We start from the raw sequence: 20,154 nt of genomic DNA on the forward strand, positions 1-20,154 counted from the left end.
TCAAAGAGGAGTGGACTCCTATTTGCCCAGCCTGTGATTACATATGGTGTATCTGTGGGAGGGAAAGACAGGCTTTTGTAGGGTAACCAGAGGTAAATTTAAAAACACAAAATGTTATTGTTCCAACAACATAATTTAATTTATTGGTAGTCCAGTCCAATTATGTTGTTGGAACAATAAAGTTTTGTGTATTTAAATGTAACTCATACATTATATCATTTTCATGCATCTATGAAAATGGCCGATCCAGTGCTGCAAACTCTGCCCCCTCATGGACCAGCTTCCCCCACAGCTTTACCAGTCTAATATTCAGCACGAGGTTCATTCTAATGACCAATAAGCCAGGAGGGAAAAAGAAGATGAAGGAATTGTCAAGGGAATGTCTAATGCTAGATCTTCATTGCAGAGATCACAGTAAGCTTTACTCCTTTTCCTGCCAATATAATTACTTATCCAAGAAGCCGGTAATTAAAGGAAATTTCTCAAAATGTGGTTTGTATACAAGTTTGTTATGCAAGCTACAAATACCATTCCGGTTGTTTTATAACACTGGTTAAAAAATGAGAATAAGGTTGTGTAATGTGAAACACAGCTGGATATCTCGTGCATGCTGTCCGGTCTCTTTAGTAAAAGTTCCTGGACTCTGCTTTGTATGCATTTTAGTCATGCTTGTGTTTACTCTCTTGTTTCTAAAAATAATAGACATTGCCATTTCAGGATTCTTCACGTAAAATCCTAACAATCTGGAAAGAATTGAATATACATCTTCATCGTTTGAACGAGTGGGTGTTTGCCAATAAAACCTTTATAGAGAATGTTGCCTCGTTTCATAACTAACATTTGTTTTTTGATCACTTCCATATTTCTACACATATTCGATGATTGGTATTATGTAGGCAAGAGCTGAATTAAGCCATTCAAGAGTCAGTCAGCCCAGTCTAGGCATCTGCTTTTTTTTTTTAAAGAATATCTGAACTGTGAAATACACCAGTGAACCAAAACATTAAAATCACCTGTCAAATGTTGTATAGGCCCCCTGTAAGCTGCCACAATAGTTCTGATCTATCAAAGTGTGAAGTGCACAAAACCTTGGAAGATTACCTGCGGTATCTGACATTTCTTCCATTGTCCATAGAGTGTCCTACTGAAATGTCTTCCCCAGGTAAATGATACACAAGAACCTAGCTTTCCACACCATGCAAAGAAAAATATTCATCAGACCTGACCATACTTTTCATTGCTCCTTGGTCCAGTTCTGATGCTTAAGTGCCCTTTGTTGGTGCATTGGAAGTATGACGGATCTGTCTGTGCAGCTCCATACACCGAAAGCTGTGGTGCACTTTGTGTTCTAACACAATTCTCTCATGCCATAATTATGTTTTTCAGCAAAAGTTGCTGCAGTAGCTCTTCTATGGGATCAGTCCAAACGTGCTAGTCCTCTTCCCCCACACATCTCTCGGACACCTTTATTACATAATCAGCACTACATTTTTAGCAATTTGTGCTGCAGTATCTTTTATCTGTGATGGGACTAGACAACCCAATCTTCTTCCCCTCCTCACACACATTAGTGAGCCTTGTCCTAGGACACTTTACTGGTACATCTTTTTCTGGATCTTTTAGTAGTTACTAACCACTGTAAAATGAAAATGTTCCACAAGACCTGCTTATTTTTAGATGGTTTTACCCTTTCATTTAGCCATTACAGTTTACTCCTTGTTAAAGTCGCTCACATCCCTACTCTTGCCCTGTTTTCCTGCTTCCAACACATCAACTTTAAGAACTGGCTTCACTTGATGCCTAATATATTCCATTTCTTGATAGGTGCAATTGTAACAAGATGATCAGTGTTATTCTCTTCACCTGTCTGTGGTTTTAGGTCCTATTCACATTGTCAGTATTGGAACACTACATTACCACATGTGATGTTACATAGTTAGGTTGAAAAAAGGCATAGGTCCATCAAATTCAACCATTGGCAAATAAACATATCCCAGATAAAAAAAAAGATCCCTGGTTCAATTTTCCCCAACAGGGAAAAAAATCCTTGCTGACCCTGTGATGTAATCAGATGTTTCCTGGATCAACAGTTTCTGTTATCTTTACTTTAAAACCTAAATACTTTGAACCATTTATATAGGATGATCATATCCCCCTTATACGTCTCTTCTCAAGGGGGAATAGATTCAGTTCAGCTAATCTCTCTTCATATATGAGCTTCTCCATTCCTTTTATTAGTTTAGTTGCTCTTCTCCATATTCCCTCCCATTTCTACAAATTGTTTTTTTGTGAACTGGTGCCCAAAACTGAACTGCATATTCCAGATGTGGTCTGACCAATGCTTTGTACAGGGGCAGGATAATGTCTCCATCTCTGCAGTCTATTCCTCTTTTAATACAGCTTCCTCTTTTTAATTGCAGCTTGGCATTGCATGCTGGTATTAAGTCTATTATTATGTAATATACTAAGCCAGTCCATGCCCATGAGCACCAGAACAGACAGAAGATTGAAATGGCATTATATTTTGTTTAATAATTTGTGGTAGTCCAGTACCATGCATTGGGGTGCATATGACAATGAATGTCATTGCATTAACACAAATTATTGTGTGTTGGCAGTAGAAGGTACCACAAAAAAAAAACATGTTGTGGTAGTGTCAGAACTTTTATAATCAGTTTTACAACAAGAGCAGTAACGGATGACATATCCCTACCCCCTTCTATCCAAAAGGTTAAAAAAAAGTTTTATTTCAACAGCTGTGATGCATGTATTTATGCAAAAAAATGTAGATTAATTTTTTTTATTCATTTTTTAGATTCATAGCATTCACACATTTGGGGATGGGATATACAGAATTTTAGCAAGCAATTTTTGGCCATACTGGCATTGACAGTCTAAGTTAGAAGCTGCTGTAACAAATCTATCGGCGTATAAATGTCCAAATTTCCTATTTGTGCATAACATATGTGCTGGCCTTTTCTGTGAATATCAAATAGAAATGTAAAGGTTAGCTCCCCGCTGGGGTGATGCAAATCATTTGACATTGCATTTACTGTAGCAAACACCTGCAGATTCACATTTCCACCTCATAAATCTCTTGTGATAAGTACACAGATTTTTCTGTCTCTTCAAAGTCTCATCACCTGTTTTTCCTAAAATGAATATGTTCAGTGGACAGCGCTTGGAGAAAAATGCACCATGGGAAAGTAGACCTGGCACTGATGAGATTTTTCTACAGACCATTTAATGGGCCATTGGGGAACCTCTCTGTTCTTTTAAACATATTCTTTCTACTGTGACCAAAAAATGTGGTCGTCATTAGACTGGCTTACCAATAAAGCCTGTGTTCTTTTTAAGATTCACTTCCTTCGCTATATTTCTTTTTTAAAGCCACTGTCAAGTTAATTTTTCTGTTATAGTTTACACAATTTCTATTCATTTTTTTTTTTTTTTAAATATGAAGTTTAGTTTTCCCAGTATGATTTTTAGTTATATGTGATACTAGATTGATGTGCCCACTTATTTTCAGAGCACTTCTATATCCCCATCAGAATACAAAACTTCTATATTGCCATCAGAGTACCAAACTTCTACCTAATCAAGTACGTTTTCCTACATACTTGTCTGTTTTTTCCAACAACCTCAGAGGCAGACTTTTGAAGGAGTCCATGAAATATAAGCTGGTTTCTGTTTGATTAATTGAAAGCTCTTAGAATGCACAAAAAGTCATGCAACTTGCTCCCCCTCCAATGATGTAACATTATTATTATTATTATTATTAATAAACATGATTTATATAGCCCCAACATATTACGCGGCACTGTACATTAAATAGGGTTTGCAAATGACAGACAGTGGTACAGGAGGAGGGGACCCTGCCCCGAAGAGCTTACAATCTAACATCACAAGTTTTATCTATCACACTGACAACTTTGCTCAGTCTTCTTCAGGTTTTATGTCCTGTTTGACTACCTTGAATAAATGTAACATACAAAGGAGTATCTTTAACCCGGACCCAATAGCAAGTCACGGATTTATACTGAGCTGATTTGGTAATTGATGATGGTGATGATGGAAGCCATCTCTCCTAGCTAGCAGTTCCTTTAAGAAGGGAAATGTTTACAAAATCTTGAATAAATTTAAATTATAAAATATTTTACAACATAAAAAACATGATAACATGGCTTTAACAAACCCGCTTGATGTGGCCCACTTTCCTATGTGTTGGCACCTTGCAAGATCCACCATTTCCCAATTCTTGGTAGAATAGTCTTTTTTGGAGGTGCAAATTTCCAGCAATGGAGGAAAAAAACACAACAGTAAATGTTCAGTATGTAGTTTGGTATTACATAATAAAGTTCCATTAAGAGTAACATAGTTTAGGTGTCTGGAACTAAATTTGTTATTTAAAAAGATGTGAGAAACTTGACAGAAATAAAATACATACTTATCCTTCTGTGCAAGCCAACAGCATCTTGATTTTATCTTGAAGTCTCATCTCCTTTTCAGTCCTGTGCCACCATTACAAGTTCTGGCATTATCTTCTGTTTTACTTAATGTGCACTATTGGTTACACAGCAATAAATGTTTCTTCGTGTAACAACCATCAGTCTATAAAATTCTCTTTGTTGTGTACATTATTTTAGGACAAGCAAGCGGGGAGCATTTCTATTGGCTGATAGTTCTTAGGGGTGGGAATGCTTGTTTATGTGTATTCCCTGCAGTGAATGGTGAGGAGCAGGGCCTTCGTGACTATCCTAGAATACATCGCTCCATAGTCGTCAACTTGCAGATAATAGTTTAGTTCCGCATTAAGGCACCAGCCTGTTATTAATAGGTGCCCATCCAAAACCAGAAATATAGCTTTTACACAACAAAAGAACTGACAATAATATTCATTGCATCAGTGAATGCGACAACTTTTTACCCTTCTGTTTTCACGAAGGAAGTGAAGCTAAGATTCAGTATTTAGAGAATGCCATAAATAGCCAGATTATGACAGTTTGAGGGAGTATGGTTTGGATAAAGGAGAAAAAAGTATTTCTGTGATGGATTACAAAGCATATAAAATAAAACAGCAGATGCTGGTGGTGTTTTAAATATTACTCACAGCAGGGAGCTTACATGGCCAACTTCAATGCTTTTCTGGATGGAACAAAGGCATAAACATTCTGATCTAATTCTGCAATATTTCTGGATAATATATGTCCACCTGCACCTCTCTTTTACAGACTAAGGTTTGAGAGGCCTCTGATTAAGTGAAAAGAGGCAAAATATTCCTTTTTATCCTACACATATGGATGAGGTGAGAAGAGATAATGATAATTCATGGACCCTGGTGTGCTTTTCTCATTTATTGTATGAAAGTTGAGCTCCATAGAAGATTCATCCACATTTAAAAGAACAAACCCAGACATAATGTACTATCAGTCAGTGAGCCGCCAGTCTTATCCAAGAAAACTTGAAGCTGTGGTAACACAAATTATAAAGTTCTCCAACAACAGAACTATTTGTTTTAATGTACAAATGCACCTTTTATATTTACATTTTTTATTGAGACATTTCCAGGTACAAAAATAAATAAAACAAACATAAAAATATTCTCATCAGTATAGCAGAACATAGCACAGCACGTGGAACGTATGAGCACATCTTGGTCAGACATTGAACCCAGAACATTCTCAGTAATATTTTAAATAACTTTAAATATAACAAACAAATGAGGGCAACAACAAAAAAGAGAGAGGGGGAAAGGGAAGGGGAGAAAAAAAGAGGGGGCGGTGAAAAGATAGCACAGGCACGTTAATACCATATAACTGGTAACACATGAGGACTTATAACAATGAAATCTAGTCCTGAAAAACATGGCCAGGCTAATTTTATAACCCTTGTGAAGATAAGGTGAAAGCAGGGGTAGTAATGAACTGGATCCAATAGAACCAGGTGTCGTAACATTTTTCAGACTTCCCCGAAACTGTGGACATCATATCTTCCATGTGATATATATCCGTAACTACCCAGCCATTGGCTGATTGACAGCGGTATTTCACTTTTCCAGCAGGAGGGAATACATGCCTTGGCAGCATTAAGTAAGTGTTTCAGTAGTGAGGCTTTGTAGCGTTTCATGGTCATGTCAGAGATATGTAACAGAGCCAATTCCGGTTTACCTCATAAATTTATGGAAGTAAGATCATGGATAAGTTTTGCAACTGCTTCCCAAAAGGATGCTAGTTTCAGACAGTCCCAAAATATGGGAAGTAGTGTACCGGTAACCACCTTACACCTCCAACATGTTATGTCAACCTGAGGATAAATTTTTTGCCGGGTGACCATTTTATAGTTCATTTCTTGGTATTTAATACAGACTGAAGCTTTGTGGCCAATTTAGCATCATCTCCCGTTGCTTAACCGTGAATGTTACACCCAGTTCCTCCTCCCACTTTGTCACAAAAGGTTGTGTTTCTTCCAACATGTCACATTGAAATAAGATTGTGATACGCATAGGATAAGGTACCCCTAACACCAGATTGGGAAGAACTTTGTATTTCGAATGGCAATAGCGTGCATATGAACTGAGAGGGAGGAGGAAGGGATCTAATAAAATTTGTCAATTGGATAGTATGCCACACATTCAGCTCCGGTAAATCATGTTCCGCTTGCAATTCCGTAAGGGGCACCCAAGTATTACCTCTTATAAAATGTTTGGCTCTATAAATCTCTTTAGAATTTGGAATACTGGTTCAGTATTGCCAGTTGGAAAATCAATGTGTCCCAGTTTCGGGATAACAGAGATGGGGAGGCTGAAACCCAATGCGAATGAAAATATTTTGTGATTGCTGCTAAGGTGGGGCCTATAGGCGCGAGCTTTGATAGTTAAGCTTTAATCTTATCAGGAGCCCAGGCCAAAATGTACCTTGCTTATAAGATGCACATAGATTGTTTTTAAATGAGTTTGAACTACTTCTGTATTTTTCTCCTCTATATTTGATCCATGGTTGGTTGACCACCTTCTGGTCTGTTTTTGATCTCATCTTAAGCTTCATCAAGCAGCTTTTGCATGTCTATCAATCTATTGATATGTATGGAGTTCAGTTACTGCACAAACATATGTGTTTACAGGTATAGCTGCTTGTAACTTCCAAATGTGCGGTTTTACATCTTTATTTTTCTTATAATTATATATACCTCACCTTCCTCAATTTGATGTGTGCACCTCGACAAAAATTGCTCATAAAGTTCTCTTTTCCTAATGTTTACTACCAGCTGCTTGGACAATGATAGGAGGAATAGCACATGAACAAGATTGTACCTTTTGGTATCTATTTCAAAGCGCTGCACTGACGGCACCTTTTAGAAGAACCCTAATTGTCTCATACTGTTGTATCTTTTTGCAATGCTGGTGAGAAGAAGCTTATATAAAAAAAGGCAAATTAAAAAAGTATTTAACTATTTGTATCTTCTTTTATAAAACCTTTTGCATTAAGGTTCTAGAGCCATTAGGTAAATTGCAGCATATGTTTCCATGGCTTTACCAAACTGCCTATTTCTCATGTTCCAATGCTGTTTAGTATCAATGAACACGTAGGGTTTTCTTTTTTAAAGGTTCAAATCTATATTATGGCAGCCATGGTGCATGTTTTTGTCTACAATCTCATTCCAATCTGCGATGACGGCTCCTGGGCGATGTTTTTAATAAAGTGAGATCTTGTGCAGAAGCATGAAAATGACAGTCAGCTCAAAAAGTAATGTAATTGAACCTGATAACCTCTTGAGTAGAGAAGAGGCAGCACGAAAAGCACTAGAAACCCAGGAATAAAATATTTGAGAGATTTTACATTCTCCTAACATAAGAGGCTTAGACTTTCCCTTGATTTATGGATCTCTAATGTATTCAAATTGTTGTTTGTTTTTAATACTCCTCTGAGAGTTGCGCTTTAATCAGTGAACATTTCTGCTCATATATTCTGGAAACGTTTATCTTTAGGTTAGGATGATGGGGGGGATCTGACTTCTCATATTCACTTTCTAAACTGGTGGCAGAAAAAAAGTTCTTTGTAAATTGTGCTTCTACTTGACATTAAAGAACGGCTCTAAAAAAAGTTGTGTTAATGCTAAAGTCTAATAGGAAAACATATGTTCATTTTTTTTTTGTCAGGAAGTATCTATTTCCTAATTAGGTCATTTCTTCATTTGGTAATGAATGGACCTTTATGAAGATGGCCATGTTTAAACAGTGGATCCACAGTTTTCCACACATCACCCCATAATCTGTTAAAATCTGTAGATGTTTTTTTTTTGGCTATTGGTTGCATTAAGGTTAGCTGGACACAAAGTGTACGGCACAAGTGGTAACAGAAGCATAAAAGAATACAAGAATTAGTACATTACAAATTTATAACTCAATGCTTCAATTAGTGCAAACAATTATACTTATATGAAATGCAAAATAAACCTAACGTAAAAACTTAACCCTCTCTGTGACCATACTATTACTAATTCTGCACAAGTTCCATTCGCCCCCAGAACCTAGTCCCACAGGATAATGTGAATCTGCACTACAACAGTAGAACAAGGAATACATCTTGTGAGATCTCATGAAGTTTTGGTTACCCCTACAAAAATATGAATTTCGTTGTATTTGCCAATAAACTTTAAGGATTTCACACTATAACCAGTTAAGTGTTTTACTCAAATCTAACCAAACCGGTAAGTAGATATGTCTGTATGGTGCCACATAAAAAGGAGGATATCCCAGTAATATATCCTGGTAATTCAAGCCAGTAATATATCCTGGTAAATCAAGCTTGCATGTTGGCTGGCATACTTTTAGGTTCTACATTTCTTATTCGTATGTAAATATATGTGTGTCAGTGGCAAAGAAGACATATGAAATGAAGGACTGTGTTTAATATGCTTTGCCTACACTTCCTTTTCACCTCGATGCCATATGCAGCATTTCAAGAACCACAGTACAATACAACACTGGTCAACTGCAGTCCCTGAACAGCCGTATATATTACTCAGACAGGTATACCAAAACCGTTGCATTTTTATATTAAACACACCAAAAAAGAGCAACTAAGAAAAGTTAATTTTTAGTTTTTACAAGTTAACTGTTGTGTCTTCAAACCATTGCTCATTCTTTAAACTGGCCAAAACAGCCACTTTATTACCTTATTATTTTGCAGCTTGTGGTGGTTAGCACTAAAGCAGCCACACAGGCCCTCTTCTTAACTATGCAGTTACCTAAATTGCATTGCTCTTGCATACACTGAGAAGTTGTTTCTTTTAGCTATGTATCACACTTTTATAACTATATATCTTCTAAAGATGCAAAGGCTGAAAAGTGGTATTCATAGCTCATTGTATTACTGGTAGCAAATCTGGCCTCAGTGGCTAAACCTGTATTATAAAATGAAGCTCTAGCGAGGTTGGGTTCACTTCACTGTTTGTCCTATGGTAACACAAAATGTAATCCTAGCAGGGACCTGTAAAGGCACAATGAAAAAAGCAGGTAACCTACTAAAACCAGCCAGTTTTCAAAGTTATTTTACTCCGTAAAGCTTTGGATCCAAGACAGAGGGAGACAATAAGCTTAAGACAGAGGTGATGAGCTAAAATAGCGTGTTTCATGAACCAAGGTAAATAATTTAATGGTGCTTGGCACAATGAAGTAGAAAAGTACCCACAGACCACTAAACGGAGTCGGGGAGCTTGCAAAAACAAAAAAAAAATAATAATAAAAAGAAATGATCCTTAGTTTATTAAGTTGTGTTTACTGCCAGTATTGCTAAACCTACTTTGAACTTGCTCCAGATACGATCTTTGCATAACATATTCGCTGGCAACATCACAGAGGCTGACACATGGGAATGATCCATTTCTCTAGCCCGCTAAAGACACCATGTTTTCCCTGAACGCCGGGTCCCCTCCACTTCCATGTTGAAATCAGGAACAGGTGCTGCCTGAGCAGTTGCTCCTTACGGGTATGGAGAGTCAGGATTTGCACTGCAGGACAAAGCTCAAGACTGATATTGTTCTAAGATCTGTTAAGAGCCCATGTGCAGTGTGACGCCATGCAGACTGCTTACATAACTCATTCACTTTACATAATGTTGCTTGGCCTCAGCATTACAAGATGCTTGTGATATTTGATTCGTAACAATTCTGGCTTTCGTAACCGCCCAGTTTGTGTAGGCAAAGCCTCATGAGGCACGCAGACTCCCGTTATCCAAGGGAAACCAAGGACAGAGCACCCAGATTTGGTTCAAATACATTTTTGTTGATATTCAGACACACTGCAAACATGCTAGGTACATAAAACTTGATGGACTTCGAGCCCTTGTATTAGTCATTAGTTAATTGTTATTTTTTTTGAGCTTCTTTTGAGTAAATCATAAGTTAATGCTGAATTCCAGGCAGTCCAAATACATACGTGAAAAGTTTCCCTGCTCTGCTCAGACAGTCTCATGATTCCTATTAATAACAGCTTCGTCTGAGAATTTTCTTTTCTGCTTCCAATCTCGGTCCTATGTTTCTGTCCAATGGATTACGTGATAAAATAGGGTACACAGGCAGTGTTATCCCCAGCAACTTTTAACTGGGTGCACCGCTCTGCACTTTTCAGTAACCACCCAGCTTTTTTTGTGTGGTTACTGAAGAGTTGGGTTACAATACAGGGGCTGCCACTGACCTACAATTTCTTCCCACCTGGCTTAAAAAAATGTCTGGGTTGAACATTGCAGGTGTATGGATAAAAAGCCTAAATCTAGACAAAGTACTAATCACACAAGAAAAAAATATTTAAATTTTTAACTACTAGAGAATATGTATTTTTTACAGTTACTTTCTGTCCCAGGTTGTGATTGGACAGTGAAGGAGAAGTTGCATACTAATGTGCTCTTTCTTTTTTCTCTCCGGGTTCTCCTATTTTTCTGCATGCTTTTTATGAGCACCTTTACCTGGTTCTGAGTTCTGCTCCGCACTCTACGTTTTAGTGTTATTCCAAAGGAGTTATACCAAGTTTGGGTACTTCTACTAGTTGTGTGCAAGAAGTGAAGCAGTTTGCTTTTAGCAGTTCTTTATTTCTTAGTAAAGCCATACATATCCATGTTCTTCCCAGACCCTTTTAGCCGGACACACCACCCAGCACTTTTCAGTAACCACCCACCTGTTTTTGGGGGGTTACTGATGAGTTGGGTCACAATACAGGGGCTGCCACCTGCCTACGATTTCTTCCCATTCAGCTTAAAAAAAATCTGGTTTGAGCACTGCATATCTTGCTTATTTTTTAATAAGTAACTTAAGTAACTTTAGAGTCTGATTCAAAGTGATAATGAAGATTTTCATTTTTAAGAGCGCTTGTTATATATGTTATTTATCTTTACCCAGTAGTTGGCTGAAGCTAGCTTTAGGATACATATTTTAAACTTTTTATTAGCTTTTAGTTGTTTAAATTTTTTTTTTTTTTTTGCATGAAAACAATCCTAGAAGCCTAGCTGTTCAGAGTAGGCTTTTAAGAGCATTTAAAAGCAACATTTTTTTCAGAAGCAGATTTGAACATACCTTTAATACCTATACTTACTACATGTGTAATAGTATTTTACAAATTAACATTTATTCCATAACAAAGGATCCAAAGTGCACTGTGGTTTAGCTAAATGGTCAACTCAGAGGACAATGCTTGCAAGCTTCTTTTAAATAAAACTTTCCACCTAGGTTAAAATTTAATGAAAACGCTACTGGGAGGAATTACCCTTGTTTTTTTGTTTATAGATTGCATGCACAGAGTCTCCCTAACTATTCAATTAAACTTTGATAATACTTCCCGAAAATTAGTCTGTCCATTATTGGGGAGGAATCAGATTATTTGTATGGAACTGTTGCGACGGAGTTGGTATTGTGGATAGGGCACATAGTTTTGCATGCCTAGAATCCTTTTTCATATATAATATAAAAGAAATGAACACAACTTTTTGTTTATTTAGACATATTAATGCACCCTGATCCTCATAAGGGTATATATGAAGTGTGATATCCCTTAATGCAGATAAAACTCTGCTAGTCTTGAATGATTTGGCGTGAGATTTTGTGTTTTGACTTCTGTGCTGTTGACTATTTTGTGACCGCTGTAGGGAGAGGCATCGGAGAATCACTGCTATTGCACATATCTCCACCAACAGGCTGTGGATGTTACTTATGGAATATCCTCATGCAATATTTCCTAGTTTTCTAATTAAAAAGAAAATCGGAATCCTAATATTTCATCTGCTCCTAGGAGCGACACCTGAGCAAGACTATGTTTTGCTTCTGGACAAGTACATACTTTATGCATTCCTTTAATTTATCATACCTGGAAAATGTGGAGTTGTTTTAATTGCTTTCCAAAGTTGCGGCGCCCATACCGATGAGTAGCTGAGCAATTACATAATTAGCCCAAGAGAGGAAAATAAATCCGATTTAAAACCATAACAAAGTCTGTCGTAAAAAATGTTAACTTATGATAATTTTTTTCTTGGCTGGCTCTCTCTTAATGCTAAACCGTCAGAAGGCGTTAACTGTTTTATGTGTAGTTTATGTTGTATCTTCAGGCAGATTTGGCTACTCCCTTGCTTCAGGTAGGACTTTAGTTTCCTTGAACATGCAAGTATAATCTTATAATAAATTAATTCTGTTTCCCCTTCAGTACTGCAATAGATGTTGTGCCTAGAAAAACTAGTATGAAGACTTAGAGGTTTTTACCACAGCAAAATAAAGGAATAATTGTTTGGGCAATTAAAGTGTTTCTTTGTTTTGGAAAGTCAACTATACCTAATTCAGAACTTTACTTCCAGCAAAGGGCCATCCACAAGCTCCCTCCCGGGCAAAGACATCTTCTTCCACTCTTTTGCTTCTGAGAGCTTTGGCTGTCTTAACTGACCCCAGAGGCATGAATGAGCTCCATTACATATGCATGAGTTTTATTTGGCATATGACAAAAGTACACACTGCCAATTACAGAACTCTGCCTATCCCAGCTCACATATATTGTTTCTTTCCTTTAAAGCTTTGATTTATTTCCTACCTGTGTGTAAGGAAAGGGCTCTTGGGAGGTGTAGTTCTGGGGAGCAGATTTACAGCTGCTCCTGTAAATCTTGCAAGCCAAGTAATGATGTCATAGGTTTTCAGAAAGTTATTACTACAGAAGCATTGTAAACAAATGTTGGGTAATGGTTCTTAGCCAGGATTTAGTGAAACCTTAGTGTTCCTCCTGAGTTTGCTAGGAGTTCCTTGAGCAGTTTGTTCCTCTCAGGTCAGTTTAATAGATACCAATGACATTTTTGGCTACATGTAAGGGTGACATTCTTCCTAGCGGCCGGCAATGTAAAAGACATTCTTCTTCTTGACCACCACAACAATGTACTGTGAGTTGTGGATATAATTATAGTAGAGGTTACCCAACACCTGAAAGTTATTAAAAGGGTTCCCCCATGGTATAAAAGATCACAAAACAGTGCTCTAGAGAGGGGTTTGGGGGTAAATGTGGGTACTGTTTGTTAACTGCCTCCTAAATCTATTACTCTCAGGGTGCTGGACATAAAGAGGTTTATTTTCGTAATTCTTTAGGTTGCTTGTTTGTTGTCATTTGTAAATTTTATGGTATTTCTAGTAACATAAGCACAGTTGACTACAAGCTCTTGTTTCCGTCGGCTCTTTTTGTGGAAGCCAGCTAAGAAATTGGCAGAGAGGTGGAGCAGGAAAGAGCAAGGACTTTACCGTCATTGACAGAGCTGGACCTCCCTCCTCCCTATCCATAGGTCCGGTAGCAATTGTAACACCATTGTATAACTACACAATTTCTCTGTCCATAATTAGAACCTTGCATGTGCCACATGACTGTCATTGCAAATCCAAGCATAAAATCTCAGAAAAACCATAATCCGGATTCTAACCATCTGTCTTCCGTTCATTTTAAAAGAAAGCAAAAACTTAGTTATAAGAATGCCCCCCTCCCCAAATGACGGTACTTCATCCTCTAGACCCCACAACTTTTCTTTCTTGTGTTTATTAATTCCAAATGGGTCTTTATGGCTGTTCTGTGATTTTATGAGCTACAAATGGGTATTTATTACTTGCCTGCAGTGTTATTTCTTTTAAATACAAAATTAAACTATTTTTATTAAAAATGTTTACTATAGTGCAAGATCTTATTACTTTGAGTTATTGAAAGGGATTTCCTTCCATCACTTGTTTAATAAATGAAAGTCATGGTTTACTCTCTTTTATGTTTTGAAGGCATGTTTTTCAAATAACTTTAACTATTTATAGAACATTCATTAAATGTATTTAAACCGTAATGATACATTTCCTTTCTATGTTCCTTTTTGACTTGCTAACTATATGACATTGAAAATGTTTTGTTATAACTGCTCCATAAGTGCAAAACCTGTTTTTTGTCCTCTTTTACACATTCTGTGAGCTCAAAGAAATGTTAGGGTCTTTTTATAAATGTTTTCATCCACCCCACATGAATGTCTTTAGAAATACACATTTTTTTTGTAATTACCTTGTATTTAATAACTTGTATTTACATGGCACCAATACACAGAGCTTTACAAAGTCCATAGTTATGTCACTAGCTGTCCTTCAAAGATCTCACAATCTAATGTCCCTACCTCAGTCATATGTCTTTTTTACAGTCTAAGGTCAATTTACTTTTGGGGGAAACTGCATGTTTTGGAATGTGGGAGGAAACTGGCGGTAACCCACACAGGGAGAACCTGCAAACTCCATGCAGATAATGCCCTGGGCGAGATATGAACCTGGGAACCAGCACTGCAAAGTCCAGAGAACTAACCTCTAAGCCACCGTGCTGCCAGCTTTTTATTTTTTATTTTATTTACACGTGCCCTTAAATAGTCACATAGTACACTTATGTCCTAACCCAGATATTGCTTTGTAAAAGTGGTGGTAACATTATTCTATAGTCTGTGCAGAAAAAGAGCTGTAAATGGAATTCGGATGGTTCATCCACTACATGCTGACTGCAGACAATGAGGTGGATAGAGGACCAGTCACCCTTTACAAAGGGAGAGAGCAACAGTAACTGACCTTTTACAGGAAACTTTGGTACAGGCAAAGCACAGAAGTATCATGTTGGATAATTGCAAAGATGTGAAGAAACTACAGGTACAGGAAACTGCTGTAGGAAGTTTCCAGGAAGTTTAATTAGGAGTACATATTGCTCTTTTATTTGGACAGTATTTTTGTAAAACACACATCAGCTTTAATTTAGGATAAAATGTTTCAAGTAAGAATATTTATTGCCAATAATAAAAAAAAAAAAAACAATCTTAATCCTGGAAGGCCTTGTTCCTTTCTGTGCGCTTTTGCCATAACTGCTAAGTGCCCCCCAAGCACCAAACTTGACTGACAACCTAGCTGGGTTGGAATAACCAAGAATACAGGAGTGAACTTTCTGATTTAGCATGGGTATATTTTATAAATACATAAAAGTTACATCTATTTTTTCACTGTTTTCCTGTTGATTTTGTTGATTTCTGGTCCCTTGTCTGAAAAGGGACATTACAGCAAAATACATTGCAAGAACAAATGCTGTAATTCATAAGGATGTTTACATTTATTTACTACTGTTTAGAAAAAAAGCATAATTGTTCCAAATATTTGCTAATTTTGTCACTGGATTATTTTGTTTGTACTTTGTTGTATGCCCTGAAGTATTTCTTCTGTCAGTTATACTATACTATAGTAGTTGCATTGGCAGTGAGTCCCAAGTTATGGTCACTCTCCTGCTTGTATGGGGCCTTTCTCTGTCCTGGGAAATAAAATACACATTAGGCTGTCTGGTTTTAAATGATTTACGATGAGGAAGTTGTGAATGTAAATGTCCCCTCAACACTTTAAAAAGGTAAATTTCAAATGTTTGTATTGTCACATTAATTTCCTTTAAAACTGCTACTTTGATAAACTTCTTCCTTCCAGAAAGTATGACAGATGGGGTTTATTATTCTGTAAATGCTAGATAAACATATTGACAAATTATACTGAAAGCAAAGACAAGTGTGTGTATACATACATAAATTAGGCTGACAAGCTTTAAAAGCAAGTTTTATAGTTTTGTGTATTCATTTTATTATAAATTGTGCTTAGTTGTTTATAATCCTAATTTTTTAGTACTGGGGACAAAAATGAATAATATTAAAAAAATATAGTTAATTTCACAAAAATTGGTACCCATTTATGTATGCTTTCTGTGAATAGATTAATTGTCTGATACACAATTGTTACTTTACTGCTATTATTGTTCTCCTTTTATTTTTTTTATTTCTACCCTTTCCCATCTATTTTGTTCTCTACTATCCTACATTTCAAGCGAGATTGAATTGATATTCATTTAGGCTGAATGTAAACTATTGCAGCCCATATCACCCAATCATAGTGGTCATCGTAACGACTCACATTTGGGTCTCTGTTGGGGAGATTACATTCATACCTGGTCATTGTGATAGCATATGGAGATGTAGTTGGCACCAGGGCAATGGCACCGGGCACAAACCAAAATGAAAACATTGTTCGAAGTTGGGACTCAACCCCTAGCTACCTAAAATGTGTTTTTATTTATTTTCCCAACAATGAGTTGAGACATCCATGTCTTTACAGTAAACACAAGACACACTTAAATTAAAACCTACAAACTGAAGATGGTTAGCTCTTCAAGCACAGATAATGCAAAGTCTACAAAAAACCCATGCCAGACATAATGCCTGATTAATTAAAGATCTCCAAAAATAGAGAAGATAGACTATTATATGTGAACCTGGGGGATCCACCAAAACTGGAATAAATCTCATCCAGGATTGAAAACATTTTATAACTAATAACAAATGATTTTTAGAAAATCCATTTGCCCAGTTTCTACCAAGATAGTCTTATGTTCTCCAGTCCAGAGAATTTTACTAAATCAAGCCGGTAGTGTCAACATGCACCAATATATGGTGGTGGTGAGGGGGACCTTAGGGTTTCATTCTCAAAATGACCAACATAGACAACCATGTTTGCCATTTTGTAAAAGGAAATCCTCATGCCCCCCCAAACATTGGTCTTTGTTGACATTCTGTGTGACATTGGTGTTTTCTAAATTTTCCATTAACGTTGCTTAGAGTTCTGACCATGTTCTGTATTTTGGTATATCAGGTATTACCCATGGGCTTTACACTAGCTTCCTCATAGAGATAAAAAGATTATCGGGGCAGAATGTGTTGATAATTTAGCAAAAAAAACTGGTCGGGCCATTTGGCTGTTATGGTTCTATTCAAAAATGCATACAAAGTGTTTGGTTGAAGCTGAGCTTGAAGTGTTGTTGTGTATGTGCACAGAAGGATTTAGTGCTAAGACCAAAACAGCATAAAAAGTTGGTACTTATAAAAACCATTCACAGGGGTCTTTCCATTTCCTGCGTGGCATTTGGAATGTACTATCCAGACCCAATTTTTTTATTTTTGTTTATATACACACCTTACAGTAGTGTCACCAGCATTGTGTGGTGATTTTAAAGCAGTGGTGTCACATACAACAGATGTGTTTATATGCCTCTTGTCTTTGAGTTTGTCCAGTAGGTGGCACTTGTAGGCTGGCTCCTAACTATCTGAAATCTCCTACAATGGCTTTCCTAAATTAAAGGAGAACTCTTTTCTAAATCAATTTTATTGTACAGTTTTAGCAGAACTGTTAGGATCGCAAAATGCAAACTTTTAAGAATTTTCATCTGATCTCCTTACCTGCATACTTATATTTATGTTTTTATCTTTTCCTGTGCTAGGGGGACATTTGTCTTCATTTTATTTTGCTTTCTATTTATAAACTACCTGTAAAGCAGACTTCTGGTTCCAAAATCTTGCTTTCATTGATAGTTATCAGGTTGGCAAGCATTCTGATTAGCAGGAAATCATGATGAATAAATCTTCCAACTCAGCTGGCATTGTGCCTTGCACAGAAAAGGACACACTGACGGCGTCGGCCAGAAGGATACAGCTGCTAAAGTCATATGCAGACTGTAAATAAATAAATCGTAAGGAAGCGAATAAAAAAAATAGATGTTTAAGACTTGTGTTATTTCAATTAAATGATGTATTAACCGCATCTGTGTATCTGTGCTGTACCACACAGACAGCCCTTGGCTGTACAAGTGTCTCACCCTTTGAGCTTGTTCAACTCTCATCATTGGTTACCATCTTTCCTTGAAGTTCGAACTCTACCACTAATACCCCTTATCCTAAATGGAACATCAGTACCTGTAGCTTGTATAATTATTTTCTTTAATACCCTCAATTTGAAGAGATTTGACAAGCACCCCCCACCCTGTACTTGGAGGGACTCCACATTTACCCCTTGAGATGGACTCATGACTACCCACCAATCATCTTCCAGAGTACTGGCATGCCCACATATGTACATGGAAAACCTCTGCAAATCCTAGCTTCTCTAGCACATATCTTTTATAATTTAACACATTGTCACCTTATGTTTCTCCATGTTCTGACACCTTTTCACATTATAAACCATCATTTCCAAACCGTATAGTCCCAAATATTCTACCCCTGAGGAAGCCACTTCTGGCGAAACACGTCGGGTCTAGGGACTTAAAAGAATAAACACGGTCACACCTTTTGTACTCACCAGGACAGAGTGCCCAAACATTTTTGGCTTGCAAGCTGCTTTTGAAATGACTTGGGTCCAAATGATCTACCAACAATAAAAATGCTAAACACAGAAGTGACTAAAGCTAATGAGACATTGAATGGTAGAACATTGCACAGACATTGCACTACAAGACTATAGTGACAGGAAACCTGCAGTTCACATGTCATAGGAGAATGACATGCTGCACAAGAAGAACTGCTAATCTGTACAAAGGTATCTCGGTAATTGAACCCTGACACCAAGCCTGAACTGACTTGGGTGCCCAGCGCTGCTTACCTCAGACTGCCCTCTCTGCCTCCCTCCCCACTCCCCGCTGTTACACGACTCTTTTCACACAGAAAGACATCCCCAGCATCCCTATAGAAGTGCAGCAGGCTGCTTGTTACCGAAAGGGAAGGGCAAGGCAGGGCTCCGCGATCGACTCGTGTTGCCTTTGCGATCGTCCAGTAGATTGCGATAAATGTTTTGGGCACCCCTGCAGTAGGAATTTATTGTACAGTTAGGTCCATAAATATTGGGACATAGACAACTTTTTTCTAATTTTGGTTCTGTACATTACCACAATAAATTTTAAATGAAACAACTCAGATGCAGTTGAACTGCAGACTTTCAGCTTTAATTCAGTGGGTTGAACAAAAAGATTGCATAAAAATGTGAGGAACTAACAACTTTTTAATGCTCTGCCAGGCCTTTACTGCAGCGGCTTTCAGTTGCTGTTTGTTTGTGGGCCTTTCTGTCCGAAGTTTAGTCTTCAACAAGTGAAATGCTCCATTGGGTTCAGATCAGGTGACTGACTTGGCCATTCAAGAATATTCCACTTCTTTGCTATAATTTGTTCCTCATATTTTCATGCAATCTTTTTGTTCAACCCACTGAATTAAAGCTGAAAGTCTGCAGTTTAACTAAATTAAATTAATTGTGCTAATGTACAGAATCAAAATTAGAAAAAAAATGTCTGTCCAAATATTTATGGACCTAACTGTATAGTGCATATATCCCAGTTCTGTGAAACTGTAACTGAGCTGGAGATATGATATATGATGTTGTTATAATGTATGAATTTTATGTCAATACCTAATTTATTTGAAATAACACAAGCCTTAAACCTCTATCTTTTTTTTATTCACTTCCTTACACAATTCTAAGAGGTGGCTATAAACAAACAGGCAGCAAATGAGAGAAATCCTTTCTCTACAAGAAATAAATCGTAAGACTTAAACTTCAAAAACATTTTTAGTTCACTTGACATCTTAAATTTAAAAATCTTAACAGGTAATTTAATAAAAATTCTAAATAAAAATAAAATTACTTATATGTTCCTAAAGTGGAACTTGGTTCACATATTCACTATTTCTCCTCATTCTTTGTAAAAATGGCTGAACTATAAAAATACAATTCTGTTAAGAAAAGCTAGAAAATATATTTATTTCATACCCAGAATTTGGGGAGGCATTT

General features: G+C 37.0%; 1 protein-coding gene across 2 annotated transcripts in view; it reads left to right on the top strand.

Annotated features, from left to right (window-relative positions):
- Positions 1-20,154, top strand: part of LOC140333078 (chloride channel CLIC-like protein 1) — a 79,917-nt gene that overhangs the window by 10,797 nt on the left and 48,966 nt on the right. The gene's annotated exons all lie outside the window — the stretch shown is intronic.

Source organism: Pyxicephalus adspersus, chromosome 6 (genome assembly GCF_032062135.1).
Source record: "Pyxicephalus adspersus chromosome 6, UCB_Pads_2.0, whole genome shotgun sequence".
Classification (NCBI taxonomy): domain Eukaryota; kingdom Metazoa; phylum Chordata; class Amphibia; order Anura; family Pyxicephalidae; genus Pyxicephalus; species Pyxicephalus adspersus.